Genomic DNA, 19,184 nt, shown 5'->3' on the forward strand with positions numbered 1-19,184 from the left:
CTTTAATCGATTGTATCTTTATTAATTTTCATGAAATAATTACAACTAAAGCTAGATAGGAACAAGTAACCTAGAAGGGGAGGGGAGAACCAGACAACTAGAGATAGAGATGGGAAGAAGAAACCAATACGTACACTCTTAAAATATTCATTCTGATCTATTCTTAAGCATTCTTCATATCCCATCCTAGATTTTCTCGAGCGTAAATTAGGCTAGTCTGTCTTCATGATTCCATGGATCAATTATCTTGTGCGGCCATCTAAACTTGGTTGGTTGGTTGGTTGGGTTTGTCTTAGAACTTAACCGGGTTCACAACATTGAACATGGCATGAATATTCCTACTATAAGAAGTGATAACGCCTTTGTTTTTTTTTTCTGTAGCCTTTGTTGATTACATTGCAACCTAATGCAAGTTAAATCAACCCTCATGTCCTTGAACTTGATAACAAAATTGTGATTTAGTGAAGGAAATAATGGCACCTTGATGGCATTGTTCTCCCCTTACTCTTGAATACAAATCTTTTGCTTCATACTGGGGTTGATATCGTTCTTACACAAACACATTTTTGTTTATTTATACTTTCAGATTGGTCCCTTCATCATCTTCTCCTCCATTCCTCCATCTTATTGGATGTATTGGCTCACAAAGTTCTCAAATGTGTATTTCATTAAAGTTATCACCTTTCTAGAACTCAAGTATATTATTTCTCTAACAATCCACTAAAGTTTGCACTAATTGAAGACTGTATCAGCAAAAATGTTTATGTAGGCTAGGCGAGAATTATACATTTTCTAGCATTTCCAAATAAACCGAATTAGAACAAAGAAAACAAAGGTATAAGTACGTTTTAGAGAAACATAAAAAACATATCATATGTATATTATATAAAAGGAATAACAGACTGTGAAATACTCCGTATATCATAAGACAATTATATAAAAAAGTTAAGCATAACATATTATAATGCGAATCCGAGTTATTTGAAATAGTTTGGTTCGAGATACCTATATTGAATCTGCATTGTATGGGTTTGTCAACATGTCTAATGGAACCTGTAGTGTAGCAACTTCTAATAAATTGAAACTCCATTCAATCATAAATTCATTAAAACAAATCGAGAACACATATGACATGAGCCTTATTCACATAAATTAAAAGTCAAATTATTACATATTTTGTGGAATGTAAGTAAAAAGTTCATAGATCATTTAGAAGTGGACTAGGATCAAGCTTAGCGTATGCTAGTAGATCTGGGTTGCATTGTAGAATCTTCATTTCTTCATCCAAATTCACACATGCTTCAATTCCACCACCACAGTTTGTATCCATTAGAGTCACAAAATTAGTGAGCATGCGAACGCCATCAGCTACAATGCCGGTCACCCAACTAGGTTTTCCCCAACCAAAATCAATATTATAGAAACCCATGTTACACCAGCTTGTGAAAATGTAGTTATCTATTGGCCCTATGGAGGCAGTTTCTCCTATTTCTTGAAGTGACTTCTGCATTGCAACATACCCTTCATCACCTTGTGCTTTTTGTACAAACTCATCATCAATTTTCGCAAAGCTATCATGCACCTTATTCACCAAACCATGCAATGTGGGCTCATGGCTATCTTTGCACACTGCATTTGAGATCCAAATCATGTTACCAAACAAGTCTTTTGACAACTTTACTCCAACTTTTCTGCGAAGATTCACATAGTGGGTTAACGTGGAAGTTTTCTGAAAACCACATGCTTCTTTAGATGCTTCAATTGCACACTTCCATATCAAAGCAGATACCCCCTCAATTCGTGTTGGCTGTTTCACTCCACGTTTACTTGCCTCAGTTTTTAACATGGCTATGGCGTTTGAACTGAATATGAATCTTTTCGTGCTACACCTGCCTTCCTTAAGCAATGTTTGATCATAAGCCATAGATGCATCTCTAAGCCACAAGCTTTTAGCCGGAAAAATTGATGGAGTAGTTAAGTTTGGATAAATGACTTCTTTAGTTCCACAAGCCATGTTAGCCCATCCTTTTAGAAAAGTGTGGAGTGCAACCCCATCAAGGATCTTGTGTGAGACACACAACCCGATGGCAATTCCACCACATTTGAAAATGTTCACTTGAACATTTGTTACACGAGAATGCGCACTAGATTCATCAAAACTAGGTTGAAATGGCAAGAACCTCTTGATCAATCCGTGGTCTGGTTGGCGCAAAAAGTCATCAAGACGACCATGAACCAAAGCTAAGACATAGTTAGCACCAACATCATTACAATCAATTGAAAGATTGTTCTTAATCGTTCCGGCAAGTGGGTAAAACTGAGTCAAGGTTTCAGATAGTGATTTCTTTAGAATCAATGACCTTTATACGGCTTGGAATACATTATCGCCTTTGTGATTTGGGTAATAAAAGATGATTGGTACGTAAGGAGCAACAATAAGTTGATCAAGGATAGAAAGATTAAATGTTTTTAAGTGGGTTGGTGTTGGGAAAGATGGTTTAATGCTCTCTTTGGAAATGATTTCAGTTTCCATAGAATAAACTGGGTGGTTAGTCATATGAAATCAGTTTAGAGTAGATGGTAATTGCAATGTAAGGTATGCCCTACAAAGGCCATTTATAGTATGATTTGTAATAAATTAGGTTCTTAATAATAAAACGTGTAATTAGCAAATTAAGTTGAATATAATTTATCATGCATGTTTATGTTTAGCGGTTATTAATTGAACATGATTTTGTAATATGAACATAATCAATGTAAGCTGTGCACTCAATAATATAATTCGATTGCATTTGATTTTAAGTATCATGAAAGATATTATTAGCACTAACTTCCAACTTAAACAAACCATTTAGTTTTTGTTAATTCAAAGAGCATGCAATTATTCATATAATAATACTAGCCAGTTGCCCGCGCGATGCAGCGGTGTACGCGCAAACGCAAACGGTGATAGTACGTTTGTAATCTCGCAACGGTATCTGTGTAACCCGAAGGTGGTATGCATTTAACGTGGCATCGGACGTGTAACCGATGCCAATAAGCGCGCCACATAATGCCTATACGCGAGCAACCCGGTATGTATAAGTAATGTCATTCACGTAACTGATGCTTAAACACGCGTAACCGATGGCAACAAGCAAGAAGTAAAGATGTATACAATAATTTCAGATAAACTTCTTTTTAACCCAATCCGTTTTGACGAACATATTCCGACCCGAAAACGTTTTAACCCGAATCCCATTTTGACATGAACCCTTTCGATCTAAACTCATCCCGACATGAACTGAAATAACCTTTTTGTATTAACCTGTTCCAACCGTAACTTGTTCCGACAACATTAGCCAAACTTGCCCGACCCGTTGCCTGTAATAACTGGTAATCACGAAACGTGTTAGTTTTTAAAATTAATAAACTATAGCAATATCATACTCAAATTAAAGAGAGTAAATTGCTCGTTTTTATGGTGTAACCTTTTAGAAAAAATATTAACGTGTGAAAAAGTTATAGCCGTTAAAAAGTCGTGAGGGTAGTTGGCTAATAATGAGGGGGAAATGTGTAACTTTTTAATAAATTAACAAAACTTTATTGAAGTTGAAGGACTATTATTGTAAATTATTTTTGAATGAGCAAAGACTATATCACCCCTACATTTTTAAAATTTTATGCATTGTTACTTGTAGATTATGCAACAAAAGAGGTACCTCTTAAAATTTAAGAGGTCACTCATTCCTATATTATATATAGTATAAATATAGATGTCTATTTTGTAACTGTTCAGTTTGTCTACAACTGCTTGCTAGTCTTTTTGTATATGTATAATGTATTATTATATTGTTGTTGTTTAGAACACACTAAAAAAATCTCTTCTAACACCATGGATCTCTAGTTTCCGGTTACAGCTGAAAAACCGAAAATCAAATTGAACACGAAAACTTCGGAGTAGACATGATGAGTTTATGATTTTTCAGACGGTTTTGGATCCGATTCAAATTCTAATATTTATTTTTAAATTAATGGGAGTAATTAATACAAAAACCTGGATATGATCCTCGTAATACAATCTGGTTTTCTAATAAAAACGAAGCTACGTACGTAACATGTTTGGCACTCAAATTTACACCATGTTTTTTTTAACTGCCCGTGTTTGGAAGTGAGTCTTTCAAAGACAGGATGTCAACCATTAATTAATTTTGACGCTCAACCAAAATCAAAATCACCATAAAAAAATGAAACCCACCAATATGGGAAAACCCCCTTGAATCTGATTTCGAACTGTGACCGTAAGATCATAAGATCATTGTAACATCCTACTTTTGGTTAAAATAATAAATAAATTTCGTCTATTTTATAGTGAGTCGTTATCGGTTTAGATAAATAGAATATGAGTTGGGTTAGTGTTGGGTAAATGGATATGGGTTATGGACTTGGGTTATGAAAGAAAGAAGGAAAGACCATGGGCTTAAGCCCATGATCCATAAATATATAAACCTTTAATCACCCATTAATCATTCATTTCACACATATTCCATACACCACCAAAACACACACTTAAGATCTCTCTCTAGTTCTTCCTTTCTCAAGGCCGAAATCAAGAAGGAAACCGAGCACCGACCCGAGGTAATAATAGTATGATATTGTATAAACTCTAACCCGCTAGATTTAGTAACAAAACGACGAGCCGACACCGTTAAACCATTAAGTTATGAGATCCAGGTAGAGTCGGGTATAAACCGAACCTAAAATGAGCTTAGGGTTCATCCTAGCTCAGATCTGGATCGAACGGGACGAAAAACGGTGAAAAACGGTGGAAAAACGAGCCGAATCTCGTTTTTCCGGCGAAACCGCGTTTTTCCGGCGACAGCGCAGGAAAAGTAGGTACGAGGTTAAGGAGGATGTCAGGAAATGTTCTGACATTCCCTGACCTAACCCTAATTCGTTAGCGGGGGTCTAACGAACTAGCCCTAATTCGTGTACTAATTCGTTAAGGAAAGACTGGCGAACTAGCTTCAGTTCGTTAAGTCCAATTCGTATGTTGACCAGTTCGTTATAAGGTGTAATTCGTTATGAGGACTGGTTCGTTATAAGGGTTCAATTCGCCAAGAAGCTCAATTCGTTAGGCAGGCTAAACGAGTAAGGACCTATTCGCTCAAAAGACCAATTCGTTATGAGGTAACGAATTAGCCAATTCATTATGGAAGGCTGAAGTAACGAATGAACCCCAATTCGTTAAATGGCATATTTACGCTCTAGACTTTGAAAGAATGACAGAATGGTCCCTGGACTTAGAAAAGAATGAATTAATTACAATTAAGCTCTTGAACTTTTAAGTTAGCGAATTAACTAATGATTCAAAATTGTAATGGAAAATGTGTTACGACAGTTAATGGAAATAAATTTTTCCAAGCTGAGCCGGCAGCTCGACCCCAGCCAGGGGCTCTGCCCCTTGGACCCTGCTAGGGGCTGCCGCCCCTAGACCCCACTGCCTGGGGCGCTGCCCCCCCCCCGGACCCCCGTTCGTTGAGGGTTATAATTAGACTAGAAGCGCGTGATGAGTAGTGATAGTTATTGATGCATGTAATTATTATACAGTTAGCCGTGCCCAACTGAATAATGGAATAACTATTAACGGTGAACGTAACCGACTTCTGGTGAGTTTCTAGCCCCATTCTTGTTATATTTTCGGGGCTGTGTGCATACTCGATGTGATTAGTTAATACACTTATCCTAAGTGATAAGTGTATGCCATATATGTATTATGTGAAGTGTATGAATGTTTTCTTGTCGGTACATGAATGATCTTCGGATATTGTATGTACTGTCAGGTAATGGTTTGATGTTATAAGTATGTTGTAAGACGAAGAATGATTGATGCATGTACGTACGAAACTTACGATTATGTATATAGAAAAGTATGTTATAAAGGTATGGAAGAAAGGGTACCGGACCCTAATAATATCCGAGTATGGAGGGTACAGGACCCTAATAATATCCAATGATGAAGGGCACCGGACCTTAATAATATCCGAGGATGAAGGGTGACCGGACCCTAACAATATCCGAGGATGGAGGGTACCAGACCTTAATAATATCCGAGGTATGTATGGCGAATGCTCTTTATAACGTAAGGTTGGTTATGAATGTATATGAAAGAATGATGGACCGGTTATGTATGTAAAGCGTACATTCGGGCACGTATATGTGTATGTAAAGTAAGTTATGTGATTAACTAGAACTCACTCAACGTAGCTGACTTTTAATATGCACGCAGGCAAATAGGTTGAGACAGCTCGCATGATTGAAGACACATGGCATGGAATCGAATATACTGGCATCTCGAAGAAATGTTATGATGTTTTTGAAGACTATGTTTTATGTTTGAAATAACTACGAATGTTCGTTAAGACAAGATTTGACAGCTATGTAATATATTATGGTTGAAGTTTCTATTCCGCGTAAAGTTTTAATTAACTCTGATATTTAGAACTGTGTTTATGAGTAAATCCAACACCAAAGTAGGGCTACCGGTAACGGGGCCTTACAATCATGAGCCTTAACTACTAATCCTATCAGAAACATCATAGCAATGATTTTATATTAAAGAATGCCGAGCTTTAGTTCAAGAATAAATTTCACCGATGCGCGTCTTAAAACAAGAAATTGTACCAAATATTATGAATTTCTTCTCGATTCACCTAACACACGATATTTTTTAATTTTCACGTGGAAAATGCCACTTTTGACCTCTTAAAACTAGGGTACATCGTTTATAGCGTAATTTTCCTTTAAACTCCTCATTTAAATATTTCTTAAATGTGACGATTCACACAAACCAATATTTGCATGTGGAAAATGACAGTTTTAACCCCCTCAAAATTAGGGTATATTGTTTGTGGAGTGTAATTCATTTAAAATTCTCGTTTATGGATAACTGGATATCAATATTAAAAAAAAATTAGATGATGGCTAGCTGGCTACAGTTGTAGAGGGAAATTAGAAAAATGGTGCCCTTCTACTTCTACCCGAAAGATGAAACTTAGCAATACATTACTAATTGTTTTTTTGAAATGCCAAATTAATTTAAACCAAAAGAAGGACCACTTACAAGATAAAAGTAGTCCAAAACAAACTCAAGAAACAAAATCAAAACATACATCTAATTAAATTGGAAAATTCGCGAAGTTGAAACGTACCGGCTCCATTTTTCCCACTCTAAGCACGTTCTTTTGCTTCTTTGCTTCACCCACATGAAGGATGCCGATTTGATGTCGTTCACCAACTTTGATAATACAAATGGAATATTATTAAAAATACAATCGTTTCTAGATAGCCATATCATCCAACAAGTTATCGCCGATATAGATTGCACCGCAAGACACAGCTCCTTGTTCTTTATGTTCTTACTTGGATATTCAAGAATTTCTTCCACCAAATCGAAATGAACCCAAATAGGTAATTTTACCCAATCATGTATTATCGACCATATCACCTTAATAACCTTGCAATTCACAAACAAATGCTTGGACGTTTCAATACTGCTGCCACAAAATACGCAATTCAAATCTCCCAAAACTATGCCTCTCAAAGATAAGGCTTCTCTAGTCGCAATACGGTCTAATAACAATCTCCATATAAAGCAGTTAATCTTAATGGGAATCCACTTGAGCCAAAAAGTATAGTTTTGAACCTGATAATCTACATTATCAAGTTCCCAACGAAGCGAACTCACCAAAAATTCCGAATACTTGCCATCCGACCCTTGCGATAACCAACAATCAGGATTTAAAGACACAACAATTAACGAGATAAGATTAACACAAATATGATATTCCAATTGTAATTGAGCATAATTGAGCCCTCTTCTCCATCTCCATTTCCAAGTAAAATCGTTATCACTTCGATCATAACAATCAATAATTAGCACATCCTTTTGTTTTTCTAAAGCAAATTATCTAAGCAACGGATATAAATAATTTAAGCATAAATTCCATTTTAGAAACACACAAGAGTTTGAATGTTTGCTAAAAGCCTTTCCAAATAGTCCAAAGCATTAGATGTCACACAATACGTATTTAAATATATTTCCTTGATCACACACACACACACTAGTTATCCCCCCCCCCCCCCCCCCTCTCGGGTGCTATAGGATTGATTTAGGTCTTTGTTTTCAATCATTTTACTATTTTTATTTTTGTAGTGACTTGTTTTATTTTGTTTTGATTTAGTACAAGTAGTTTGCAATTATATTTTATTGTTTGAGCTATTTCAATTGTGATGCGTAGTTTTTAGATTTTTAACAAACTAACATAAACGAATATCAACACGAACATGTCCATTTTCAAATGAGCAAACATGAGCACAAATATTTGTCTTATATGAAATGTATGTATTATTTTTGTTCTTAATCACATGTTTTATCATTCGCTTATTAACATAAAAGATTTTGGGGTAATGAGTTGAAAGAGGTGGTGATCAACCTTGAGGTCTTCCCCGAGATTAAAACTTGGAATAAGCCCCCTTCATGCACTGCATGGCAACTCCGTGACCATCAACCCCTTAAACTTGGAATAAGCCAAGTTTAAGCACATTTTAGCACTTAATCAGATTGTTTATTAGCAGTTAACAAACCGAATAACATACCATCTAGATCGAGGAATAACAAAGTGAATATTAATCGATAACACTATGTTCGGATCTTTAGATCGATTTCCGGAGAAGAGATGTCATTTAGAATGTTGAACAAAGATTTTTTTTCGTTTTACTAAATGAACAAAAAAAAAAATTATTCATGTGCGATTGTTTATTTCCCGAACAGTTTATTGTATAAAAAGAATGCTTTTAGGGGAAACCGGTGGCATTGATAAGTCATCAAAAATGTAGTTCTAAAAATTAAAACTATTATTGAAATAATATAAACCTCATTCATAATGAATTTTTATAGAGGAATTCAAAGCGATTTTCAATGAATAATAAACTGAATTGCAATTGTCAGTTCACATCAAATTATACCTTATAAATCATATCCAATAGCAAATATAGATGGGCCTAAATAAAATATATGTTTATCCACTGTGTTAAACGAACATTAACGACACATACATAAATGAACATAAACTAAGAAATGTAAACAAACAAAATATGGTTGCAATTGTGTGAGGAAACTGAATATAACAATCATTACCCAATATGCACTTATTTTATTATTTATCAATTTTAAAATCGCAATAAGCCATAAATTAGTAAGAGCATTTTTATATAAAGTATTGTGGAATAATCAATACTAGTCACACGAAAACTGCAAATTACAGTATAGCAGCAATAAGAAAAGAAAAATATTAGATATTATAAAGTTTCCTAAAACTAGAAATGTAATACATGGTTCGAACTTTCATACGATATGCAAAGAAAAATAACTTAAGTTATTTTTTTCTTATTTGGTCCTTACAGCACAGGTATTCATTAATCCGTTATTATACATCTATGGTTTTGTATTACATAAAATGCCAGGTTTTCTTCATTTAGGCTCACTTGTTATCTAGTCAACCAACAAACTTTAAACAACTTCAGATTTCGAACGATTGCAAACCGTAACTTGTTAATAGCAAATTCAGAAAATCAGTGCAAAATAGCACATTTCAGCACGATTATCAGTTCGGTACGTTTCGACACATTAAACATCTTGTTTCAGCAACTTTCAACTGAAAAATAGTGTATTTTAGCACTTTTAAACACGTTTTAGCACTTAAAACTGCTCGTTTCAGAATGGTTTCACACAGTTCAGAACGTCTATTAGCAAAAACAGCAGTTTCGGCACATGTGGAGCTCGTTTCAGCAAGAAAACAATTCGTTAATCAGCAGTTCAGCACTTAAACAGTGCATTGCGGCAGCTTTAACAGCAAATCAGCAATAAATCAGCAGGTTTCAACTCGTTTCAGCATTTAAAATTGCTCATTTCAGCACGTTTTTAACCAGCTGCAACTCAGCACATTTTGGCGCGCTTCAACAAATTATTAGCACCGAACTGACAAAACAGATTGAACCGAATTATATATCTATTATCCAACTCAAATCAATATCTTTATGTAATTACTGAAAAAAAATTGAAAGAATCCCTAGCCCCTAAAAATTGTCAAATAAAAAAAAACGCATGTTTCCGACCTTCAGAGGTTCGAGGTTGGAGATTTAGGGTTCAGAAACCCGATTGAAAAATTACCATGATACTCTACAATTATGATTAGTTCCAAAGTTTAATTAATATCATCACAACATGATTCAAAATCTCTTTTATCATACCTTTTAACCCATTCTTCATCGTATCAACCATTGATGACGACAACAGTAGTTGCAAGGAGCTGGATATAGACGGCGATGGCGGCGGCTAGGGTTCCGCCACCATCAACCACACGATGACGATTGTAAAGACAGACGGTGGTGTCTTGAATTCAATTTAATCTTCTTTATTCTAGGGTTTGAGAATGGGTATGTTCAGGAAAGGGGAGGGACGGTGGAGTTGTGAGATGAGATGAGGTTGAGAGAGAGGATACATGGAGAGAGAGAGAGAGAGAGAGAGAGAGAGAGAGAGAGAGAGAGAAGAGAGCCGTGGATGAGAGAATCTGTAACATTCGTCAATTTTTGGACCCGAAAACCCGACCCGCTTAATTTTTCTATTCAATAAAACCGAAGGTTTTGTTTTATCTCTATTCTATTAATGTCATTACACGCCTTTTGAAATTATATTATTCGTTAACGAAACTATAGAAATATCATTTATGTGCAATTTTAACCTTTAATTATGTTTTTTTATATTAGCCTAAACTCTAGGGACTTGTTTGCAATTGGGTCAAAATTTTTTGTTTCTTGTTCTTCCTTTCATGTCGATCATTCTTTTCTTTTTTTTTTCTACTATTTATTTATTATTATATTAGGGTATACCCCCGTTATACACGGGTGGAAAAACATGTCAACAAACATAATAAATTAAACAACAAATTCAAGAAACACAAAACTTCTTCAAACTTTCGGACCAAAACGTTAACCATTTACATTGTCTAGATATTAAAAGTTACAATAAGTAAATATACATCGAATAACCAAAAAACATCAACAAAAGACATAAACATGTTCTTTCATATTAAATCACCATCAACCTTTTCAAACATTCTAACAAAAGAAACTCATTTTGCTTCATCACCTGAAAATATAATAAAACAATAGCATCCAAATTAAATATACCATAATAACATACTTATTAATGAGTAACATTTGAATATTAATAAAGTTGTTTTCATTAAATTTTTGCTTTTATTAAAACAAAATAACATACAACAACAAACAAAGTAAAATGACAACATAAAACATATTTCTAACTTAAACCATTAAACCAAAAAAGATATATCAATAAAAACTTTTATAGTCTACTCTTTTAAAACAACCCGTTTTGAAATATTTTCAAAATATTAAAAAAAAATTGGAATTAGTCAACTTCAAAAAATTATGATTTTTTTTTATTCTTGACCAATTTTGCAACAAACTTTTAAATCACTGACATTAATATTTTGTTAAACTTGCAAAACTTAAAAATGTTTTACAATAAATGAATTTTCAAGTAACTTTGAAAAGATTAAAAAAATATATGTTGGCTTTGAAAATAATTAAAGGTGAAAAAAATATGATACAAAATCAATGAAAACACTTTAAATATTAAGATATTATCTAATATATATAATTTACAGGTTTGGTGCCGCTAAGTCGCCATTGGGCCACTTGGCGGCACCTTACTTGTACACACAATTTTGTTTTTTTTTTGTTTTCGTTTCGTTAGCGTGATGAAAACCGACCCAATCCGCATAAACTCAACGTCCGAGACTGACAGCGCTTAGTTTTACCAACGCCTGAGTTTACCGACCGACACCACCCCACTGGTCTACTCAATTTTTGTATAACTTTTCCCCTTTTTAGCTCTGGTACCGTAACGTATATAGCCGAAATTGACCGAATCATGTCCAGTTACAGCCTCAATGCCTGGACTGACAACATTTGGGTTTTACCACCGTACGAGTTTACTAACCAAACAAACTTCGTTTAAAATCATTTATCTTTTTTATATGTTATTTTGACGAAAATATATTTTTTGGACGCTAAGGTTTTACCAATGGTGTCTATATCGTAAACGATACTAACTGAATTCGTATCAACTCACCGATGTAATGCTCGTCGATACTAACTGAATTCGTATCAACTCATCGATGCCTATATTTTTACGTTTGAAAGACGTCTTAGAAATTTCCTTACTTTATTAAAACACACTACAACTTTTGAAATTGTTTCACACATATGGTGATTTTCTATTGTTATACTAAGACTCCTTAAAATCCTTGTTTCTTGAAATCATGTTTTGTAACCCACACAATGGGAAGAGTTATGTGGACCATTCGACGATCTAAGTAATTACCGGTCGACACGAAATTACCAAAGTCCTCGCATGGAAATCATAATCCGAATAATTGTGTGTCATAATATAGACCGTACGTAGTTGAGATAATGTTACAAATGTAAAGATGATAAGGACATGGTGGATACGCCGCTAGTACATCCTATATATAAGTGTCTTTATCGGATTTCCATTTAGAGCGTTGTATCAACTAATCAAAGTTCTGTATTATGATTTAATTCATATTTAAAATTTTCTTTTATTTTTCTTAAAATTTTAAGGGCGTTGTTATGGTATTCTTCAATTTTGAGACGAAATTCCTAAAAGTAGGGGAGACTGTAACAACTCGGACTTTTCAAAATCAATAATTTCGTTAAATACCCGACCCATTCGATGTTCGGGAAATTCTATCACGTTTATCGAGTTAATATTTTTTTTATATAATAGTATTCTTAATTATTTATATATTATATATATTCAAAACTTTCATGTTTTGGCAAAAATAACCCTAAACTAAAGTTTTACCCTTATTTATTTCCAACTCTATACTCCAGGTCTAAAAGGGAATATTACATATTATAACCCATTTAAAGCTGGATACCCCAAGATCCGACCCAAACCCGTGCCCTTATAGCGAACCCGTTTCCTTGGCTTGCACCTCAATTCTCGTCACCAACAAGGAAATCAGATCAAAATCTTTGTTATTCATTCCTTAATCAATACACCGGCACTTTTGATTAGGTTATATCAACCAAACGGATCCGAATTTCTTATTATAACTAACCGACGTCAATCTGTTTCTTAATATACATGTTTACGACGACCATAATTCAATTAAACCCAGTAACACGATCCTTATAACCTCGCCAACTAAACCCTTAAAACGAATTTTAATATAATCAATCTGGTCTGGTGTTTTTGATTCTCTTTTGGCCGACAACTGTTATACGCGATTAAACCTTCAATCAACGTCGTTTGAGGTAATAAATTATATGTTGTAGATCGTCGTTCATCAACAAACATTAACCCTAACATTAATTACTCGATCGTATATCGGATTGATTGATTATAATTCTAGGGTTTGTTCATTATATGGGTAGTCTTATCAGCTACTTTTGTTTTCATATTTTAACCAAGTAGCAGATCAGATCAGTTGGATTGGGTGTTTGTGTTAGGACTGCTTGGTAGCTGGGGGCGCGGGTTTGAACCACACCCAGCCCGTTTTTATCTCTTGGTTTTTATAAATGGTTTAATTATTATTTATAATATATATTTAATCATGTAAATATTAATTAATATTCTAAAATCAATAAATCCGTTTTTATCTCTTGGTTTTTATAAATGGTTTAATTATTATTTATAATATATATTTAATCATGTAAATATTAATTAATATTCTAAAATCAATAACAAATTTATGTTTTCTTAAAACCAACGTTTTCACATGTCGTTTTCCGAATCCTTGTGAAAAACCATTTATATATGCATGTATGTATATATGAATACATATAATTGTTAAAATTGTTAAAGGTTTTAATAATAAAGATTTTAATAATAAAGCTTTAATGAAAAATACATAATATAATCTTATAATTGAGATATTTAAAAATATAGTTATACGCATTTTATAAATAATTATATATATTTAATAGTATAAAGGTTTAACAAATCTAAGTAATATGACTTTATAAAAATGATAATAATAATAATAATAATTAATCATCATCTTTTAAGTCCTATCATACCCGTCGATTTCGTTTATTTATTTCCGAATTTACCTTCTTTATTAGGCCATATCGTCAACCCGAGATCACCGCTTTCATTGCTATTATTATCTTACTAATTTCGCTTGCTTAATCACTAAGGTGAGTATTTCACTCCCCTCTTTTACTTATTTTAACCGTTTTGAGGACATATGCGTTCGTATATATTTTAATATTATATAGTACTCAAACGCAACTGTTTATCTTTGTGTGTTTACCAGTTTGCCTAACTTGCTATTTGCTTACTTGCTTTGTTTGAATGCTACTTGCTTATTTCGGCAACCGATGCCCATTTTATGGCACGGTTTAGTCCTTGCTTGGTAATCAATGTCCATTTATATGGATTAGTTGAGCCCTTTCTTTATGATTTCTTTCTTTATGGTTTGCTTTCTTTATAGTTGTTTGATTGTTATGTGCTGTGGCTTATCTGTATATTCTCACAGGAACAGTTTGCACTTTTACTTATTATTATATAGTGTCTTAAATCTGGTGATTTACTCACTCAACCTTGTGTTGACAAAACCTATTTGTATTTTTAACGCATATGCAGGTTAACGTGTGACGTGATTATCAGGATTGTTTAAAGCAACTTAGGATGCATGTTAGAGAAGAAAATACAAGAATTTAATGTTGGATGTTTGTTGTACTTGTTTATTTATAAGTTTGATGTACTTGATTATTTAATTAAATTTAATAGATATTGTCACATTTAATATTGCATGATAGTACCTTGAGAGCTGTGACAATCAGTTCGCGCCCCGGCATTTCCGCCATAGGTTGGGGTGTGACATGCTCAGGTTTTACCAACACCTAAGTTTCAACGTTGAGGTTTTTTCTAATTGCCCCAGCGCAACGCGCCGGGTAAAAATCTAGTTTAGTATAAAATTAATTTATTTTTCTTAACCGCCGTATATATACCATATATACATGTATTTTAATAAAAAAATATATTTAAAACGATTAAATTAATAGTTATATTTAAATGAGAATATTATTAAAGACATTACTAACGAACGTATATGAATATCGAGTACAAACATAAAATGTAATAGACACGTATTTAAGATACATTTTATGTTGAGTATATACTAGGAAAATAAATTAAATTAGAATATATTAAATGGTTATTTAAGTTATAAATCTGTTTACCAAAATTTCTAGAACTATCAAAACTAATAGTCGGTCAACAATATTAAAGGAAGTTATTAACTTTAAACATTTTAGAAAACACCGACCCACATTATAGTCAATTCTAAAAATAAATAAATAAATTATAGTCAACTTATTTATTTGAAATTCGAATTCTTAATTTGAATACACTTAAAAATAATAATTATAAATAATGACTTTCAACTTTATTATATGATTTGATTAAATTAGAATATAATAAATTGTTAATTAAGTTATAAAATCTATTTATCAAAATTGTTAAATGAAATTTGTTATAGTCAAAGATCCTAAAAACAAAAATATTACAAAAATCATGGCATAATGTAATCTTGAAATTATTTTTTTAGTCTATCCATAATTAATATTATTTTATTACCGTCAATGAAATCTTCATTCAATTTTGTTACAAACTCATTATCATTAGTTGTGATATTTATGTCTAGTTATAAATTGGTCAAACATATAAGATAGGAAGTTTGCGGAGATTAGAAACTAATAAACATTATAATATTGATAATGGAAACCAAAATTTTCCATAAACAACTGTAATATATCTTTTATTAGAATTCAAATTCAAATAATATTTCGATTTTTTATAGTGCATTAATTGTTACAGTTTCTATAACCAAATGATGACATCCATTAGTATTAACTGTGACATTTATGCATCATTATACATTGGTTAAACAAAAAAGTTGATATCTCCGATATACATTAATATATTATTTTATCTACAAATAATTAATATACATGAATATTCAAAAAAGAAATAACCATAGTATCTCATATTTAGATTTATAAGGTAAACTGAAATATTCCGTAAATCAATCGGGTAAATAACTTGAAATAATATAGTTTTGTTATCACATTGATATTATGGAATATTAGAACTATAATTTATAACTGGATAATTTAAATGTGTTACCAAAAAAATGAAATAATGATATTGTCCTTGGATGAAGATGATTTTTATTTAGAACCTAGAAGAACAACATGTAAAAGAAAAAAAAAACAGGAAAAATATAAAACTTCAAATAAATATAAAACAACCATTGTTATAGGTATAACACATAATCGGAAAAACTTACCAGAAAAACGTAAATACGTCCACATATCAGCTTCATCGCCATTTTTGATTTACAACCTAAACTGGTTTTATTAAAAACAGTTAACAATGAAAATAAAGATAGAAAGGTTAGAGGAAACAATAACCGAAAGAAAATATAATGTTGCCGAAAATACATATATCAACAATCGAAAGTTTATTATAAAATACAAACTTACTTGAAAATGATTAATACAAATCTAGGTCTAGATTAGCTGGAATATATGAGAGGGTGAAAGGAGATCCGGCTAATAGAGAAAGAGAGAAAAATATGTTTAGGGTAAAAAATTATGAATTCTTAAGGTTTAAATATAGGGTGATTGTATCAAGAGGTGACATGGCAGCATAGGTGGACAACTTGAAAATGTAAACCTGGTGACTGGGCTACATATGTGGACAGCCTAGTTGAGTGACATGTGGACCATAGGTTTTCCTTTAATAGTATTGTTAGATCTTTAATTCTAGTTCAAGAAATAAGCCCTAAATCACGGAATTGATCATATTTACTCGTTAATTGGTCAACTACGCGTTCAATCGACATCTCGATTTGAAATTTGACAGCTAACTGTTACCATAATCCTCACTAACGAACCACGACTATTTTGGGATTGTGTTGCACTATAAAAGCACTTTGTTAACTCAATTAAACAATCATACATCATCCTCTCATAGCCAAGAAACAAAGCCCTAACTTAATTCTAACCCAGAAGTCGCCTAGAACCCCTAGTCCTCGGATCTCTAGTCCTCGGATCTCTGTCATTTCGATATCAAATCAGGTAATTTTTATGGGGTTATTGGTCGGAATTTTGATCACATCTAAACCCATCTATCAATTTTAACTGATAGAGGGTGTAAGGACCTCAATTGAATCTTAGGGTTCTTGATGTTTAAGTTTGATTTTAGATCTTGTATTTATATTTACGGTTTCGTTCATTTAACGTGTTAGTCACCAGTCCAATTGGCCAATGCACACTTGTTAAGTCTTAAACCCGGGCAGGGGCGCAGGTTCGAACCCCTGGACCGGTTTTGATATATATATATATATATAATATTGTTTAAACCATAAAGGTATTAAAAAAAATTATTATCATGTATACTCGTTTAACGAGCCGAACATCATCAAACTTTTAAAAAAAGTTTTCGTTTAACTTTCCCGTTTACGTATGTGTGTTTATATATGTGTGTGTGTGTGTATATATGTTTTTCTTTAAAAGAGATAACTTTAACCGTCTAAATGAATTTCTTTTAATATATAAATATATGTAATATTAAATTGACGTTTTAGTGTTAAAAATATTGAAAAGTGATGATATTTTAATCGCATACATTTTTAATTCGATTTTAACAAAACAAATAATATATATTTGACGCCTTAACGATTTCAAATCCGTTATAAACCCATGTTATGTTTTATTCGTTTATATAGCTAGAATATTCATTTTAGTTGTACCTTTAAAACTATGACATATCATCAAGACTCTTCGCGGAAACTAACTAACTTGTTCACTTTAACCGTCTTCCCGTTATTCTCTACCATATCTCTAAGGTGAGTTTACATACCCCTTTTTTATCTTTTATATTTTGGGGATAGCATGTATACCTTATTCAATTTTACCCGCGTTTAATTTCTACATCTATTCAAAACACGATTCAATATACGTTATGTGTTACTATTGCATGCTCTATGATTATGCTATATGTGATTAATTGTTTATTTTATGTTTGATGGTTGGTATCCCATCCTCATCTATTCTCATCTAGTATGATCATACATTTACCCAAGTACATTGATTTTGTATCAATAGGAACGGGTCCACATCTATTTAATGTTACATTTTCTTAAGAATTGTAATACTCATCATTGGCATATGAATTGTGACATTTTATCTATATATATCTCAACTAAAACTTATGTACTCTCACCAACATTCGTGTTAAAAAACTCTATTTTTATACATGCTACAGGTACAAGTAATTTACATTGTTCAACATCGAAGAAATTAGTTTTACGTTAGGATATTATTCAAAATACAAAAGCATGATGTAATTGTTACGATTATTAAATTTGTGTACTTGTTTAATGTTAATGAAATTAAATAATTATTGTCGCTTTAATTAGTGTCTTTTTAGCTACTGTCCAATCAATAAGTCACGCCTCAGCATGTTCCGCCTTTGATCAGGGTGTGACGGGTTCTGAACCGGGTTTTAAACCAATATTCTAATTGGGTACCAAGACCCATGGATAGTACCTATGACCCGTGGATGAGAAGCCAATATTCATGAATGGAGCAATCTTGTGGCACGAAAGAGGAGGGAGCAACGTGAGGGCTTTAAATGTAGAAAATTATATATATAGATAGATATAGAGTTAAGTTATCATACAATAATCCTTATCTGTAAAGCCCTGATCCCGGTGCCCTGCATTAGCGTTGGATTTACTCATAAACACAGTTCCAAATATCATAGTTAATTAAAACTTTCGCGGAATAATAAAAGTCAACCATTCATTACAAAACATTCACCTGTCCTTAAAAATAAAACGTAACATAGTTTATCAAAACATCATGACAATCTTCACTGGATGCCAGTCCCTTCAGATCCTGACGTGTGCCTTCCTCATGCTAGCTGATTCAGTCTATTTACCTGTGTGCATGCTAAAAGTCAGCTACGCTGTTCTAGTTAAGACAGGTAACATACAATACATACACTTACTTTCATA

General features: G+C 32.8%; 1 pseudogene; it reads right to left on the minus strand.

Annotated features, from left to right (window-relative positions):
* Nucleotides 1-1,064: 1,064 nt before the first annotated feature.
* On the minus strand, nucleotides 1,065-2,588 carry LOC143596942 (epi-neemfruitin B 7-O-acetyltransferse L7AT pseudogene; annotated as a pseudogene).
* Between the last annotated feature and the right edge of the window lie 16,596 nt (nucleotides 2,589-19,184).

The sequence above is a fragment of the Bidens hawaiensis genome, unplaced genomic scaffold (genome assembly GCF_021521415.1).
Source record: "Bidens hawaiensis isolate Kalapana, Puna unplaced genomic scaffold, B.hawaiensis_p1.1 tig00001758_1, whole genome shotgun sequence".
NCBI lineage: Eukaryota > Viridiplantae > Streptophyta > Magnoliopsida > Asterales > Asteraceae > Bidens > Bidens hawaiensis.